The 19,065-nt window shown below is 41.2% G+C and overlaps 1 pseudogene; it reads right to left on the bottom strand.

The window, feature by feature from the left end:
* Positions 1–16,611: 16,611 nt before the first annotated feature.
* On the bottom strand, positions 16,612–17,317 carry Gm8410 (annotated as a pseudogene).
* Positions 17,318–19,065: the final 1,748 nt, after the last annotated feature.

The following is a 19,065-nucleotide window of genomic DNA, read 5'->3' as shown; positions in this document are numbered from 1 at the left end:
AGATGATGCAGTGGGTGAAAGCACTTAGTGCTCAATCCTGACAATCTGAACTCAATACCCAGTGTCCATACACAGAACAGGATACAGAGGCATGTGTCTATTATTCCAGCACTCCTGTGATGTTTGGTAAGCAGAGCCAGGAGAATGACCTGAAAACTTGTGGGTCAATTAGGCTAGAGTACACAGTGTGGCAAAAACAAAAGGCATCCGGTTTCAACAAGGTATAAGGAGATAACCAACTACCAAAAATTGTTCTCTTAACTCCACATGTGCACTGTGGCATGCATATTCATACATGTACACCACAATAATAAAAATTAAATAAAAAATAGTAAGAAAGTCTTGGAAACTGAAACAGCCAAGAGGAACATAAGAAGACATAGCAAGTAAATGTGATGTGGTATCAAGGTAGAAATATTGAGACACAAAAATCAAGTAAAAAACCTAAAGAAATAGGAATAAAAAATGGATTTCAGTTATCAATAATAGCATTATATCAGTATTGACTATCATTACAAATATACCCAAATTTACCCATATAATAATTGGTAAATCTTCATTCAGGGCACTATACAAATTCTTTATCTGTACCCCTTTTCTGTAAGTCTAAACCTAGTCTAAAACTTAAAAAAGAACTATTTATTTTAAAATAAGTAATAAAAGGGGGTACTAGTAAGATGGCTCAGTGGGTAAAGGTGCTTATTTTCAAGCAGAAGGAGAAAACAGAGTCCTATAAGTTGTTTTCTGATCTGCATATGCTTATGGCATACATGTGTGCACACATAGAAAAATACAGAGACATAGAGACCAAGAGAAGGGTAAAATACAATCAAAACAAAACAGTAAAGCATTATATTTTGGAGAGATTAAATACCTAAACATATGAGGCACATTATAAGAAGTATGTAGAGGAATGTAATACTAATATGAAGGGGAGCAAATACTTCATTGAATGAGATGGTAAACAAAATTAGCCACAAATAAAAAGATGTTTTGACTATATTCAAATTCATGCTAATCATGAGGGCAGCCAAAATCCACATATTTTAATTCCCATAATGGACAAGTAAACTCCTACTGAGCCAGGCCAACCGCAGTTTAAAACTATAAACTCTGGAGAAAACCTAATGCAAACAACTAAAGACAGTAGAGAGAAAGCAAAACTATGCAGATACCAGACAGAAGTCAACATTTGGAGGAAGAAAATGACATGGGCTCAATTTCTCACTAATTTTTTATAGTGCTCAACCTGAAGATAATACCTATTCTATTTCCTAGAGGACAACTAAATCTCTAGTGTGAAACCTATCTCTCTAGTGGGAAACACAATTATTGAAAAGAGGAGAACCATGAAAATTAGAGTCTGAAAGAAAGAGTGACCAATCATGTATAAACTCCACTCTACACTCTGTTGATTCAAAACTATATATGGGACAGATTCTAAGAAGGCCACACAAGACTGAAAGAACTAAATTGTTATTTGAGGTGTCACTCGCTGCAGGGGCAAAACAGCTCATGATTTGAATCCAGTCAATTATCTAATTGGTTGTTAGCACAAACAAAATGAAACACTAAAATATCAATGGAACACACCAGAAAAATTGTATTCACACACACACACACACACACACACACACACACACACACACACACACACACACACATGGGGAGGATGAAAAGGGAGAGAAAGGAAGAGAAGGAGGGAGAAAGGGAAGGGAAGAGGCAATGGCAACCATCTGAAAGCAACCCTGAGATGACACTGATGTTAGAGTGTTAGCAAACAAGAACTTAAAAGCAGTTACTATTGCTAAAATAAAGGGCATAAAGGGAAACATGCCTATAATGAACGAAAAGTCAGAAAATATTAGAAAAAAATAAAAATCATAATAAAGATCCAGGTGGAAATTTTAGAGCCATAACATTCAGAAGCTAAAAGAAAATGTCACTGCTCAGGCTTTAGAAATGAGAGATTGGATATTGATGAAAAAGTCCAGGAATTCAGAAGACAATGGGATATTGTAAACAAATCTCAGGAAGGAAAGAAAATAAAACAGGAAAAATATCAAATGCATCAGAAATAAACTCCCCCAAATTGACAAATATATAAATTACATAGGTTCAAGGTCAGGTAGATGCTCACAACTACTTAAGAGGCCTTAAGTAGTCAGGGTTCTCTAAAATAGCAGAACTCATACAGTGAATATATATATATATGTGTGTGTGTGTGTGTGTGTGTGTGTGTGTGTGTAAAGGTTATTTAATAGAATGACTTATAGACTGCAGTCTGGCTAATCCAACAATGGCTGGTTGTGAACAGAAAGTCTAAGAATCCAATAGTTTCTCAGTCTACAAGGCTGGATGTCTCAGATGGTCTTCAGTGTAAACTAGAATCCAGAAGAAGCAAGCTCTAATGCTAATGAAGGGATGGACTTGTAGCAAGATGAGGGCAAGCAGGCAAAGAACAAAAGCTTCCTTCTTCCATGTCCTTATATAGGCTTCCAGCAGAAGGTGTGGCCCATTAAAAGGTATGTCTTCCTGCCTCAAGGTCCAGATTAAAGACATGTTTACCCCTAGTTCAAAATATATGGATTAAAAGTATATTGCCTGATTAGAAACATTGACTTCATGAACTTAACAGGCAAATGGATGGAACTTGAAAATACCCTGAGTGAGGTAACTCAGTCACAAAAGAATACACATGGTTGCACTCACTAATAAGTGAATATCAGCTCAAAAGTTCAGAATACCTGAGATTCAATTCACAGACCACATGAAGCTCAAGAAGAAGGAAGACCAAAGTGTGGGTGCTTAAGTCCTTCTTAGAAGGGGTAACAAAATACTCATGGGAGCAAATATGGAGACAAAGTGTGGAGCAGAGCCTGAGGGAAAGGCCATCCAGAGACTGCCCCACCTGGGGATCGTATCCCATAAACAGTCATCAAACCCAGACACTATTGTAGATGCCAAGAAGTGCTTGCTGACAGGAGCCTCTACCAGAGCCTGACAAATGCAGATGTGGATGCTTGTAGCCAACCATTGGACTAATCATGGGGTCTCCAATAGAGCAGCTAGAGAAAGGACCCAAGGAGCTGAAGTGCTTTGCAACCCAATAGGAAGAACAATGATATTAACCAACCAGAGCTCCCAGGGTCTAAACCACCAACCAAAAAGTACATATGGAGGGACCCATGACTCTAGCCACATATGTAGCAGAGGATGGCCTTATCTGGCATCACCGGGAGAAGAGGCCCTAGGCCCCTAGAAGGCTCGATGCCCCAGTGTAGGGGAAAGCAAGGGCAGGGAGGCAGGAGTGTTTGGGTGGGTGGGTGGGCATACCCTCATAGAAGCAGGAGGAGGGGGAATGGAATAGGGGACTTCTGGGGGGGATCTGGAAGGGAGATAACATTTGAAATGTAAGTAAATAAAATATCCAATAAAAAAGGTAAAAAAAAGAAAAATTCCTCAAGATGTGCCCTCTATTTTTGGATTTTAGTTAATTGCAGACATAGGCAAGTTGACAGTCAATAGTAGCTAAAATAGCAAGATCCAGTCCTCTATTGGCTACTGAGTGAGTTCAATCCCAGCATAGGCATTTTGGTGAAATCCTGTCTAGTTGTTTGAAGTGGGGAAATTCAGACACTTGTTGTCTATAAGGATGCAGGAGCAGAGATGAACTTGGAAGAAAGATGAGGGAACTATGTTTCTAGGGCAGTGGAAGTCTCCATTTCTCCATTTAAATTTAAATTGGTTCTTTGATGATTTTATGCATGCTTATAGTGCATTCTGTCTCCTCTCTATTTCTGTCTGTCCCCCTCTCACCCCTGTCAACTCCTCTCCAACTCCTTATCTATCCCTTTCCTAGATTCATAACTTTTGGTTGTGTGCATGGTTCATTTAAATAAAATCAAGACAATCTGTTTGACATTTGGATTTGGAGTATCCATTGGAGCCCAGTTGAGGTCACCAGTAGTATAAAACAGAAGTCATTAATTTTATCTTTTCTTTAATCTATATATAGGAAATAGCTTATCAATGAAGGGTAAGAAACCCTGAATCCCTTATTCATCATCAGCTGGCTGTTAATGTGCCCATTCTTTTATAGGCTCAATGCAGTAGTCATCCATAGTTGTTGACAATTCATGGCTACATTGTCTGTGCCGAGGTGAGAAGTGAGCATTTCATAGTTCTTCTCTCTGACTTCTAGCTCTTCTATTCTTTTTATTATTATTATTATTATTATTATTATTATTATTATTATTATTATATATTTTCTTTATTTACATTTCAAATGCTATCCCCTTTCCTGGTTTCCCCTCTGAAAACCCCCTATCCCATCCCCTATTCTATTTGTTCTGCCTCCCTTCCACAATAGTCTTTGAGATATGAAAAGGATGATAAGATGTCTTGTTTGGGACCAAGCATTCAACCATCAATTATTCTCAGTACCTTAGGTGCTGTAAGACTCTAATTTCATTGCAGTTCATGGGAAAGGGCCTTCTCTGGTTAAGGCTGAGTGTGAAAATTGTCTATGGATATAATTCATTTCATATATATATATATTCCAAAGTGTTATAAATATGAATATATATACACAAATACAGCACTTAATATGTGTGTGTGTGTGCAAATTTAGTTACAGAACTAAATTCACAGTTTTGGAAAACACATTTGCAACGCATGAGAAAGAACCAAGTGCTGTGCCTGGAGGTATAGACCTGTGATCCCTGCTATTTAGGAGGCTGCAGAAGCAGGGTCAAGTACAAGGGATGCCTGGAATAAACTGAGTAGGGGACTTAGTGACTGTCTCAGCAATTTCCAAGACAACTGGGACTGTAGGCTCGTGGTAGAACACTTGTTTAGTGTACAAAAGGCCCAGAGGTTAATACTCCTCAACAACAACAACAGCAACATGCACACAGAGAAAGAGAGCAGGAGGAAGAGGTGGGTGGGAGGGAGGGAGGGAGGGAGGAAGGGAGGGAGGGAGGGAGGGAGGGAGGGAGGGAGGGGGAAGAGAGTGTGCAAAACATAAACATTTCAGGAAATATTAAGATTCCTATAGGTCAATAAGAAAAATGCAAACACCCTAGAAGAACACATAGCAAAATAGCTTAAGAAGCACATTATAAAACAGGATATGTGAATGGATAGTAATTGCAGAGGGGGCTGCTGTGGAGGATGCTGCTGTAAAGTCTTCTTGGGTGTCATTCCTGCAGCTGTCTGACTGACAGAAGACAGCCCTCATGTTTAAGTCCAGAATGAGGTGCTCAGCAAAATTGAAATGTTTCTGAGGGCCCCAGAGCAGTGCTTCAAACACCACATCCTCACCTCACTACCAACCAGCTTAAGGGACTTGGAGGAGCTGCTCAAGCACCTTTACAAGGCTCCTCTTCTGCAGAATAGAATCATCTTTATCCTGCATTCCTCAAGCAGACCGATCTGCAAGTCCAACAAAAACTATTTTGAGGCCAGGAAGGCCACATCTGTCTGGAACAATGGCCTGGGAACTGGTTACAAAACATGCTGAGATCAAGGAAACAGCATAGCATCATATCAGAGGGCTCTTCTCTTCCTTAGGAACCCATTTAACAAGGACTCTTAATTTAACCGTAGCTTTAACAATGGCTAATATAGACTTCAGAAGAAAAAAAAAATCAATTATGAAGTCAAAGTTTCATAAAAGTAGGTGTAAGTAGGTAGCAGTACAATTCCCTTACTATCCTTATTGCTGCCAGTGCCTAATGCTCTTGACAGCTAGTAGAATCATTTACTGAAGGTCTAGGCAACAATCATGACTAGGGGTTAGCCCAAGATTCAGACAGAAGCCAAATCTATGTTTGTCTGGTTCAGAGTACTTTCCAGATCATCATTCACACAGAACGTCCACACTCCTCGAACACAGAGGCAAATACGACCCATGCAGCCATTGAATCAACAATCTATTTCTACTGTGAACCAACCACTGTGCTGGGTACTAGGGACAAGTTGATGGGTAAGATCAACAGAATCCCTGTGCTCTGGGAATTCAAGGTGAAGACAAAATAGCCAAGTACACAGTGACTTTGTAAAAAAATATTATATTAAACATTATAAATAATACTACAACAAATATTATATATAAGGACAAAATTCAAGATAGAAACTATGGGAACAGAGTTAACACTCCTGGTCTGGAAGTTCACAGAAGGTGACACAGCACATGCTAGCACATATGTACTATACAACACACCAAAACAAATCATACATCTAGTATACAATCATGAAACACTGGAGACAGAGAAGCCTTTAAAGGTTGTTCTAATCTACTTTCTTTGGATGAGATAAACACCATGACCAAAAGCAACTTGGATAGGGAAGGATTTATTTCAGCTTGCTGGATCCAGCCTATCACATAGGGAATTCAGGACAGTAGAAACGCAGAAGCAGAAAGTGAAACAGAGATCACAAAGGAATGCTGCTTATTTGCTCAATACCCCTGCTTATCTACTTTTTGCTTATCTACTTTTCTTACACAGCAAGGCTCACATACTCAGGGATGAAAAAAAAAAAAACACTTGCTTCTAAGCTGGACCACCTACATTGATTAGACACCAAGAAAAATGCCCCAAGGTATGTCCACAGGACATTCTGATAGAGGCAATTTCTAAACTGAGGTTCTCTCCTCACATGTCAAGTTGACAATTGACACTAATTGGCAGAAGTCATTGAACTCAGTATCATTCTAAGACAAAGTACATTATTGGTCTTCTTTCATTCTCCAATGTACCAGAGCACAATGTCCAAGAACAAGGTTGTGATGGCACTGCACCAATCCATTCTTAATTAAGTCCAAGATCCAAGAGAGAGGAAGGCTCTGTCTCAAGTCAAGCCATGAGGTCATGCTAGCTGGGGCTGAGCACTAGGATCCTAGTCTTTCCCTACTATGCCATACAGAGATTTCTCCCAACTCTGACTTTTAACAAATGTATCATTAGTCTTGGGATAGTTAATGATCTGTTTAAGAAATTAGGGACCTTAGATAGCACTGAGGATAGAAAATAAATTAGATGAGGATTGGCATACTCATCCCAAGCCATCTACCTCTACTATGATCACAGTACAACTAATGAGCATATGTCTTTGACAAAAAGAAGATATAGAAAACATGGTAGTGAATAGTTGAGTGAACATGCATGTACTCATATATGTATGCATGTGTGTGCATGTATGTGTGTGCACATATGTGCCCACCTTCATAAAATAAAAGCTTATGGTACCCAGGAAACCAGCACCAGATTTAAGTTGTACATAGATTAATGATGCTGGCAACTCTTAAACTTGGATAAGAGATTTCTTGATTTCATAACAAGCCAAAGTAATACAGACACAATGGATGTGAGCAAAAGGCAGTAGGAATGGTTGGAAGTCAGTTTCATCTGATTCTGAATTTTATTTCTGCTATTAAGTTCTTCTTTGATCTTAGACAGTAAAAACTTCACTGGACCTCCATTGTCTTGTCTATAAAAGGAAGCCAATAAGGGTTATTATTTGTACAGTCTCTACTAGCCTGAAGGCATATAAAGAAATGATTTCTCTTCAACTCAATGGTCTTTCCAGGTGAACTGTTTCAGTTCTGTTTCTCACCCCAGTCTACTGGCCTGAATGTGGCTTGTAATAATGGCACCCACATGGCCCCTCCTTCACTCTCTGCCCTCATTGTGTTCATTTATACCCACTCTCTATGGATGTGTGCCCAGTGCCAAATTAATGTCAAGGATGTGAAGCTCCTGGGCCCTATGGAGAAGGGTATCATATACTAAATTAATCAGTTGCCTGACATAGATTTAGGAAACTTGTTTCAAATTGGTGATAAAACTGTTGTTTGATCATAGATAAAATTATTGATGATTCAAGACAGTTAGGACCATTCCAAGTCACTGATATTGTCAGGGATGATGATCATAGGTCTGAAGATATCACAGCTAGGGATGAGCCCTCAGAGATTGTCTAGTTTGATGTTTATGAGAGGAGGTATCCCTCTCCCAGAGATACCAATAAACTATCCTAGCTTCTTGGTTTCCAGTGATACTGTACTGATAAAGATGCAGACTCCTAGCCACCTTTAATTCAGAAACCCTAAAGGCAAAGATTGTGAAAGACAGCACAGATACCCTTTCTCAGTGCTTATCCATTGGGAATCAGGTAGAAGGATATACAGAGATGCTTCATGGTGGGAGGGCTCATGCTCTTCACAAACTTCAGAACCCTCTCTGTGACCTTGCAAGCACCTCATAAAATCCCGTTCTAGTCATTTTTTACCTCATCCCAGCATCCAGGCCCCTCTACTAAAACATATTTGCTTTCACCCAGTTTCGCAGCTACTATAATTCAGGATAACAGGAAGTTAAGCCTCAGGGTCCACAATGTCCTGACCTGAAGAGGAAGTTATTTCTCTGATTCTTCTTTATGGTTCTATGCCTGGGGAGGATTATGTGGAATGCATTGGCTGAAGTGGAATAGACCCAGCACACTGTGGGTGGAAACACTGCTACCTAGCCCTGGAATCCTGACCTGTAGAAGACTGGAGGAATCTAGCTGAGTTGAAGAAGTATGCATGCATTCATTCTTTCTCTGCTCTTAACTGTGGATGTAATGGTCTAGCTGCTTCCTGACTTCTCTTTAATGATGGACGGTTACCTGGAACTGAGCTAAAATAAGCCCCTTTTCCCCTGAATTGCTTTTGCCAGGGCATTTTGTAACATCATGAAAGGAAACTAAAACACTGACCTAATCACATAGCTGGTAGAGAACATGGCAAGCACTTCATGTCTTTTCTTTCTTTCTTTCTTTCTTTCTTTCTTTCTTTCTTTCTTTCTTTCTTTCTTTCTTTCCTTCCTTCCTTCCTTTTTTTTTTTTTTTTTGCTTGCCCCAACCCTTGTTTCTGCACCTAAAAGCTGTAGATCTTAACTCTGCACATCAGGGAGTAGCTAACATATGGAAGCAGCAAGTAATCCCTCACTGGCATTCCCACAGGCCAATATGATCTAAACAATCTCTCATTGAGACTCATTTTCCAGGTGATTTTAAGTTATGCTAAGTTGACAAAGTTAACCATTACAGGCACCAAGTGGAATACCTGTTTCCCATGAAGTTTCCCATGAATGAGACTAAGATCCCTGGTGACCACAGGAGCTCTGTAAATGATAGCTTTCCTTCCTTGAGGCAAGCTTCAGGAATGCCTGAAAGACCCAGAGATGATCTGCAGTAGGGAAATATGTCTAAGTTCTCAAAGGGAAAGCCCCATTATTTCAATGGAAATATATAAAGTTTCCATGACCAACCAAATTAAGGACTTCTGATCTAGAGAATTCCCTTTATGTCTACACTCTCTCCTGCAGGGCCTTTACTGAGCTATTCCAGTGAGGTACACGGATCTGAAATGTAAGGACACTAAAATTTATGGGGCCTTTTAGTGGTTCCCAGAGGCCAGGTGTGGGAGAAGCCCTCCACTGCCATGCAAAAGAAAGGAGAAACCAGTTTAACAAGTTAGTACTACAAAATGAAGGCGGAGAAAATAAAGAAGAGCAGCTCAAAACATTTTGATAAGAGGCATATTTCAATGGTGAAACCCATAGATTTTGAAATTGGAATTCTGGCTCTACTCGCAGCTTATTAGCCATCAATCTGGTGAAATGCTACATTACTTCAAGGTCTCTTCCTTATATCAAAAAACAAACATAATTATGTATCCACCTGGAGGGTTATGAAAGGACTGAGTTTATTTTCTCGGTTGATGTCTGCTGCTAATATTTCTACTAGGACCAGCCGGGCTAGAAGCAAGGGGTATTTGTAAGTAAGGTAGGCGATAAAATAAGATTCTGGGACTCAGGTGGCAGGAAGTGCTTCCCCAGACTGATCTGTCTGGGGTGGTGAAGTAAAGAACTTGGAGTAGAACCTACAGTCACTATTTAACTAAACCAGCATAATCTCTAAGTGCATTCTAAGTCCTCATAGTCTATAGCAGTCTCAACAATGTTAAAAGCCCAAAGTTCAAAGTCTTTTCTGAGACTCAATCACTTAACTGTAATGCCCTATAAAGTCAAAATAAAAAACAGGACACATACTATGGTGGTTTTAATATGCTTGGCCCAGGGAATGGCATTATTAGGAGGTGTGATCTTGTTTGAGGAAGTGTGTCACTGTGGGGTTGGGCTTTGGGACCCTGCTCCTAGCTGCCTGAGTACAGTTGGTTCCTGTTTTCCTTTGGATGAAGATGTAGAACTCTCAACATCTCCTACACCATGCCTGCCTCAAAGCTACCATGCTCTTTCCTTGATGATACTGGACTGAACTTCTGAACCTATACACTAGCCCCAGTTAAATGTTGTCCCTTTATAAGAGTTGTCTTGGTCATGGTGTCTCTTTATAGAAATGGAAACACTAAGACACATACCTTAAAGATCACAGGATATACATTACCATTCCAAAATATCATAATGAGGAAATACTGGACTAAACAAGACCAAAACCCACCTGAGCAAACTCCAAACTCTGCATCTCCATGGCTGACTTCAAAGTGCTCTTCAGATATCCAACTCCTTTCACCTTCATTAACTGCAAGAAACTTCTTTCTCCTGGCTGGTTCCACTCTCTCTCAGAAGCTTTTGTTGGCAGATATCCCATGGCTCTGACATCTCTAACATCTTGGGGTCTCCAAGGCAACTTCAACTTCACAGCTTCTTTTTCCAATGTCTGGGATCCACACACACTCTTCTGGGCTTCTCAAAAGGGCATGTACCAGTTCTCCAGCTCTGCCTTCTGTAGCACTTTAGACTCTGGTTGACTCCACTGCACTGCCGCTGCTGTTCTTGGTGATCATTCCATGGTACTGGCATCTCCAATAAACTGGTGTCTTTTGCTGCAACTTGCCTTCACCAACAGCCTCTCATAGGCTCTCTTCATGGTGTCAAGCCTCAACTTCTTTGCAGGACCCCTTCAGTCCTAGGTCGTCAACTGCAACTGAGGCTGCACCTTCACCAATGGCCTTCCCTTGACTCTCATAGTGCCAAGCCTCAGCTGTTCTCCATGACCCCTTCATGCTTCAAAACCAGTACCACCTGGGTGACTCTTACACATTACCAAGTACAGCTGTAGCACGAGGTACAACCTTGGCTACCTCTAGAACACAGCTTCTTTGTGCTTTCTGAAAACACTTCCCGGATTTCTCCTCAGTGATACTGGTCTCTTCTTAATCCCTGCTAATTTCTTAGCTCCAGCTAATCAGCATCAATTGTCTCAGTAGTTCTTTCAATTCTTGACCCTAAAGCCAGAGTCACATGGCTGAAGCTGCTGAGTTCTGCTGCTTGGTGCTTGCTGGAACTAGAACATGTACCTCTCACCTATTATATTATCATCAGCTTTCTGTTCCAACTCTTTCCCTGCCTAAGCTTGGCTGTCCTGGACCTTCCTCTGTAGACTGACCTTGAACTCAGGGATCTTCATGCTCTGACTCCTGAATCCTGGGATTAAAAGCATGTATCACCACACCTGTATTTTAGCTTTTCTTCACCTAGAACTTGCTCTGTCTCAGGCTGGCCTTGAACTCTGAGATCTGCTTGCCTCTGTCTCCTGGGACTAAAGGTGTGTACCTCCATGCCTGGATATAAGCATTTCATGGCCATTATTCTTCAAGATTCAGATCAAAAGCCAGTGCCTTTCAGCCTCAAGATCTAGATGACAAGGGTACCCTCCATTTCTGGATTGTAGTTCATTCCAGATTAAAAGTTCAAATGAAAACAACAACCAGGTGACAATGCCTAACACAGTATAACTATTCCATGTTCAAATGCAACAATAAGCTTAGCTTGGTGGGATTTTTCCCTGAGCTTAACACTTCCTTAATCTATTTATCTCCTTGAACACGGGATTCAGCTCCATTCTTCTTCGTCCTCTTTATTCTTAGAACCATACATTTTGAACTTTTCCTTTCAAAGCTTGCAGCTATGTTTGATCAAAATGCTCTTAATGAGACTAAACCAGAAAGCAAAGTCTCTGATGGACTTTTTTTTTTGAGATATCTTTGTCAATGCAATTAATATAAATCTCTTTACTTTCGCTTCAGGTAGACTCTTCAGAAAAGGGCAAAAAGCAGTCACATTCTTCACCAAAATACCACAGAAACAGTCTCTGGGCCATATATTAAAATTTGTCTTTTTTGAAACCTCCAGAGCTAGTCTTCCACACTTCAAATCACCCTAAGCAACAAGGTCTTTCATATTTCTACTAGGATGGCCCATTAAGCCCCACCTAAATGATTCAACTGCATTCCAAACCCAAAGTCCCCTCATCCACATTCTTCCAGACAAAAACATGGGCAGGCCTATCACAGCAATACTCCAGTCCCTGATACCAACATCTGTCTTATTTAGGGTTTACATTGCTGTGAAGACACATCATGACCAAGGCAACTCTTATAAAGAACAATTGGGACTGTTTACGGGTTCATCAAGGTGGGAGCATGGCAGCTTCTAGGCAGGCATGGACTAGAAGGAGTTGAGAGTTCTACATCGTCATCTAAAGGAAGTGAGGGGCAGATGTCCTCAGGCAGTTAGGAAGAAGGTCTCTCAAAGCTGACCCCACTGTGACACACTTTCTCCAACAAGGCCACACCTCCTGATAGTGCCAATCCCTGAGTCAGGCATTTCCAAATCACCACAAGGATCACTGCAGAATAGGAAGAAGAAAGACTGGAAGAGTCATAGAAACACAGAGATTTCTGTGAGATTCTTTCCTAGAAATAGGAGAAGCTGTACCCATTGAAGTCTCACCAACACTGTGACCCAAACAGAGATGACACCAATAGAAATGCTAAAGTGAAATGAGGGAAGCCCATTAGGCCTCAGTGACACACAAAGAGCTACAGGAAACTAAGGAATGAGGAGAGCAGGAGAAATGCTCTTCCCCAGGGAAGAGCATGTCAATTGGTTGTCCAAGGGGTTTGGGGAGATATTGGAGGGAGGAAATGGGAAAAGGGTGAGGGGAATCATGTAATTATAGTCTCAAAAATATTATGAGATGAGTGCAATCACAAAGATCTGGCAAGATGATTCTGTGGCTAACAATCCTCGGACCCACATATTAGAAGCAGAGAGCCAACTCTGGAAAGTTGTCTTCTTACTGTAGCATGTGTGTGTGTCTGTGTGTGTGTGCTTGTGCATGTGTCACATCAATTTTGATCAATTATGAACTCTAGAACTATAAAATAATAAAATCCATTTATGGGGGAAAACTAGAAGGGAATAGAAGGGAGGACAGGGTGGTGAAGGAGACCGAATCAATACCTAGGAAAAATGAATGGTGCTTCTGGAAAAGAGATGCTAAGGGGTTCATGGTGGCTAACATGGGCGAGAGGATAAAACCAAGACTGGTAAACAAATATTTTTTGGAAATCCATTTCAACCCAGACTTTGTCTCTTGGAAACCTGCTCTTTTCTGAAGGGAAACAGAGGAGAGTGGATCTGGGGGAGAGGGGAGGTGAAGGGAGGCTTGAAAGAGTGGAGGGATGGGGACTTTCCAACACATCAGCATGGTCCAATATTAGCACAGGTGGTCTTGAGAAGTAATGGCTAACAAACATCTAACTCTAAAGAGGGAATTTCCTGTAGAAGGCAGAGACTTCTGGAAATGGTGCCCTGTTTCCTTCCCAATATTCTAGGTTATGTCAGATACATTCTTCCAGCCTCGTGAAGTCAAAGTGTTTAATCAGTGCTTTCTCTATTTGAACTTGAAGCAAAGACAGAAAATAGTGTTAGTTCAAAGACCTTTTCACTCATTTTCCTGGAACTTGCAAAGTCATGAAAGAACTCTAGCCAGAAGTGTATCCTTGTATATAGCCCATAAACAGTTCTCAGCACTCCAGGGAATTGCAAGGGAAGGTTAACATTTTCCTAAACAGGCATTGGAACCTTGACAAGTGGCTAGGAAGGAGGAACAACTTGGAAGCTGTAATGATAGTGGGAAAAGCTAAATACACTGGTTCATCTACCTACACATTTAACAACTATTACTTCCTGCCCTCAAGTTAACCACACTGCTCAGTAGAATCATGCTGCAGCAAGGATTTCTCTTCTTTTGGTGTCCTTCCACTTTTAGGAAGGTGTCAACAACAGGATCCTGAAACACAGGTACTTGATTTAGTCTACTTTGAAGATAAGGACACTGAATCAGAGGGATTAACACCATCCTGTCCTCCCTTCTATTCCATTATAGTTTCCCCCCATAAATGGGTTTTATTATTTTATAGTTCTAGAGTTCACAATTTATCAAAATTGATGGAACACGTACACAAGCGCACATGCACATGTACACGCACACACACACACATACACACACTCACACTTACACTTACACACATGCTACAGTAAGAAGACAACTTTCCAGAGTTGGCTCTCTGCTTCTAATATGTGGGTCCGAGGATTGAACTGACTCCCTTCAGAGAGGTACGAGGGATTGTAGTGGTCAATAAGATAGTACATCTTGTTTATGCTGACCTGCATTTCCTCCTTCCCTGCCTGCAGTCATGACAAATCAGGAAGAACTGGGCCTGGCAGTAGCTTTCCCTTATGCTTGCATAGGAGGAAGCTAAGTGACTCTCACTGGGGTGCAACTTGGCCTTCTTCTTACTAGGCCTATCCCTCTGTTCAGATTTCCTTGATTTATCTCCTCAAAGGAACTCCACCTTAAATACCAGACAAATCCTAGGTTGGTTCTGGAAGATGCATTCATAGCTTAATTGATACTTGGAAGTCACAAATCCCTCATTCCCCTCACCCAAGGTCTGTATGCCTCCCCTCATTTTCCAGTATCCCCTCCAGATTTCTTGTGGCCTAGAAAATACTTCCAAGTTCCCTTAGCCAGGAAGGCCAATGAGGGGAAGGATGTGGAAAGCCAGCTGCTTGGCTGGTTTCAGACAATGAGACACAGGTTTGCAAGGTATGATTTCTCTCTTCTTCAAAGAAACAATTTACAGTTCCAGACATGACCTCTTGCTGGCCAGTGGACCACATAGTTCATTGACAGCCTATGGAGCATCCCTTCTTAGGAAACCTTTTTGCTAGCCTTGGGGAGTTGCCAGATCAGCACAGTAGCAGGCTGGAGGTACACTCTGCCTCAATTCTAGTCTTCTATAAATACTGTGTCTGTGTGTACATGAATGTGTATAGGTAAGTGCATATGTGTACAATGTCATGTCTTATGGAAGTCAGAGGACAACCTGAGGTATTGTTTTTCACTTTCCATTTTGTTTGAGATAGGGATTCTAATTGTTTATTGCTGTGTATCCTAGCCTAGCTGGCCCCACTTATGGAGATTCTGGAATTACTGCTACAATTTTTTTTTGAGGAGTAAATTGGTTTATTAAAAGAAAATTTGTAAATAATATTAATACAAAATTTGAGCATCAGCCACTTTGAGGTTTCTTTTGCTGCAATTAAAGTTTTTAAAGTACATAAATGTGTCATGGTGAGGAAAAGCTTGCCTCTCGGTCTTTCTTTTTTCCTTTGTACTACTGGGAATCAATTTAGGGCCTAGTACATGCAATGCAAGTACTCTATTGCCAAGCTACCCTAGCCTAGGAAAAAGCTTTCAGCAATCAGAGGATTTGCTTGGTGGCAAATGGAGTTAACTGAAAAGCAAGCCTTTCAGAGTGCCCTGAGTCACACACGTAAGTAATACACACACAGGAAGTAGACACACAGAATAGAATTCGAGCAGACTAGAAAAGCCCTGAAATGTCTATGGGACTGGGAGGTAAAACTGAGGCAGTGCACTTCTTGAACATGTATGATACTATGTATGATACAGTTCCTCCCATCTCAGTGATATCACAGGAGCCCAACAGCTACCCATTGGTTCTCTATGCTTCAATAAAGAATGGGCCAACCTGATACTATTAGAAAGTCCAAGGGTTGTCTGAAAATCATCTTACTGCTGCTCACTTAGAGTTATGGAGTATACCTGAAAAATCCAACAATGACTTATTTGTAGGATTTTAGTAACTTTAGTTGCATCAAAAACATATATAAATTGATGCTTGCTAATAGAAAACTAAACAACTTTTGATATTTCAATGAGCAAAGGGGAAAATATACTAAAACTGGTAACATCATTATTACTATTACTATTATGCATAATACTGAATTGAGTTGGTGAGGCAAGATGAGATACATATAAAGCAGGGTTACAATGTTCCTGTACTCTTGCCAACCCCTCAGTTAACCAATGGTCATCTGCTTTTTTGTCATGTTCAACTTATAGTCTTGGACAATGATGGATCAGAATAGGAAGAGCCGTGAACACTCATATACACCGACCTCTTTGCCATGCCAGTGCGTATTCTTTAACAACAATGATACATGAGGAACATTTTAGAATGCATTAGCAGTCAGTATGGCAGTTGCTATGGAAAAGCTGTAAATTTGGACGAAATGTCACAATTTCAACCCCTAAATGGAGAGAGTCTGGCAAACGCAGATATTTTAACCAAAGTAAAATGTCCATGTCGAAAGGAAGAATGCCAAGGTGTCACAGTACGGATGTCTTTTCCAGTCCATTTGGTCTTCAGACATGTGTGGTTACACAACATTTGTTGCCTTTTCCCAGCGGGCACAATACTGCTGTGCACTGGTAGTCAAGTTGGTACCCGGAACTTGTTCTCACAGGTGCAGCTGTCTGCACCCTCAGTGCTTACCACACACCCAGCGAAGATGATCTGTTTGCAGGTCAGTGAGTTCTTCAACAGTTCTCCAGCTACACTGGCAGGCATATGCCCATGCTCCTTTCTTCTCGATCAATTTTGTTTCGAGTTTGTGGAATTCTGCCATGTTGTTCCTGAAGAACAGGTAGTCACATGACTTATCCCACATATTGTAGCTCACAGGCTACACAACGCAGTCTGTCACATGCTCTCTGTGAAGTATTTGTTCCAATCCCACATGGAATGGTACTTCCGCTGAGATGCACTGGACTGCAACTTTTACTGCCGCCTTGTATGGGAGCTCTGACAGATGTGTCACTTGAAAATTTAGATTTAAATGTTTGAAAAGATTTTTTGTCAGAGTCAGGCTCCTCGAATATTTCATTAATAAGACTGAAGATCATCTTCTTTTTCAAGTGTTTCTGTTGATCTGAGAGTCTCTTTCTCCAGGGCTCCGTTCTGGCCGCCGCTGTGTAAGCTGCCACTGCCACCTCCTTTGGGCCGCTGACCCAGGTCCAGCCTCAGGGGGTCTAGTCTGCAGATCTTGGTTTCGACTTCGTCCAGAAGTTCGTCCAGGTCCTTCGCCATCTTGAACAGACGTGTCTCTTTCTCTCCTGAGCCTTGCTGGCTGGTGATTTGCACAGCAACGCGAGAACTCATTCCCCACAACCCTACTGTTACACTTTTGGATGAGTTCTAAGAATCTGAAGTTGGGTCCTCATGTATGTGCAATAAGTATTTTACCCACTAAGTCACCTCCACAGTTCATCAATTCTGCTCTCTGTACCAGTGTGTAAGAGACAGGAGAAAGTAAGGAAGTGTGGAGATGTAACATCAGGGCTATCATGGTCATTGCTACTTCACTGAGTCCTCTTGATAGCCCTGAAATGTGGCTGTGTGACCTCCAAGCAATCTGTTTCACTTCTCAGCCCCTCATTTTTCTCAAGCATTAGATAAGGGCAATGGTAGAGTGTGCTCAGCAAAGGTACTCAAGAAGAAACTTTAGCTAGCCCTCGATGGCCATCTATGCCATTCACCTGTTCCTTTGCCATTCACAACAATAGCATAGAATGCCATTTATGCTCTGTCAAATGTACACAGAGATCAGTCTTCTATCTGTCAAGTCACCATTACCTCCCATTTATATAAGAGAAGGCTTAGATTCAAAGATACTAAGTAACTGGCCCATGATCTCTTGGCTCAGAAATGTGGCAGTAAAAGGAACCTGGCCAACTTGTTCTCTATTACTAATTCTCTAGTGGCAGGCAACATTGTTAAGCTGCTTTCACAGAGGCTAGAGAGATATAGAAAAGCCATATATGAGTAGCTTCAAGGATATGGCTCTCTCTTACTAGCCAAATTCCAGAGGGACTTCTGGACAGGTAGCACCTCCTATGTTACTCTTTCACAAGCTATGCCCCACCAGCAGTATGTTCACTACCTCTTCTCACAGTGCCATACAGAGAGTCCAGCCATATCCAACCTTTTACACCCGAGGTCCCAGAGCAGCACTTGGCCTTACCCAAGCAGCACTTGGTAGAGCGCTCAAGCACTGGCATCCATGGCACTGGCCAGGCAGCCATGTGTGGGACTCAGTGCCAGTTTTAAGTAGAGTAAAAAGTGTATGAGCAAAGAATAAAAAAGACTGAAACAGCTGGGAATTAATCTTAAGGATTCATCATGCAAGAGGCTTGATATTATAGAAAGTGTATTTCAAAGCATGAATGGTGCCACAGCTCTTCAAGCAGCAGAAGAAAACGAGAGGAAAACAGAATGGCAGCATTAGACTACTGTTTCTCCCTTAAGTCTTTGGGGGTTAACCAGCACCATGGAATGAGAATATATGAATTTGTCTGTAATTTTCTTCTCTGCTAACATCTGAAATTCTAATGTACTTCTAATGCAATTTAAGAGAAAATGAATGCATTTTAATTCATTCTCGGTATTACTTTAACACAAAACGTCACTGTTCCCATGTTCATTCTCATTCATTTCATAAACAAATGCTGAGCTCTTGTTCCATGCCATCTACTTACCTGATTCCTGAGAATAGGGTGAAAAATACAGAGGTACATTAAACTGAGGCCTTGACCTTGATCCTTGAGATCTAACAGAAGGACAAGGCAAGGATATCACTAACAAAGCTGCGTGCTGTCACGGTGCTCCAGGAGCAGTGGTGTGCTGGCTGAGCTGTGCATTCCCAGGAAAGACAGAGGAGCTGGAGCTGGAAAGCCAATTCAGCAGGCATGCCTAGCTCTCACAGTGACCTGAAAAGGGCTCGAAGCCTGTCTAGGCATATGAGTCAATGCCTAAATCTCACAGTGACCCAGGAAGGG

Source organism: Mus musculus, chromosome X (assembly GCF_000001635.26).
Source record: "Mus musculus strain C57BL/6J chromosome X, GRCm38.p6 C57BL/6J".
Classification (NCBI taxonomy): domain Eukaryota; kingdom Metazoa; phylum Chordata; class Mammalia; order Rodentia; family Muridae; genus Mus; species Mus musculus.
The sequence above is the reverse complement of the archived record's forward strand: the minus strand, read 5'-3'. Positions and strand labels throughout refer to the sequence as shown.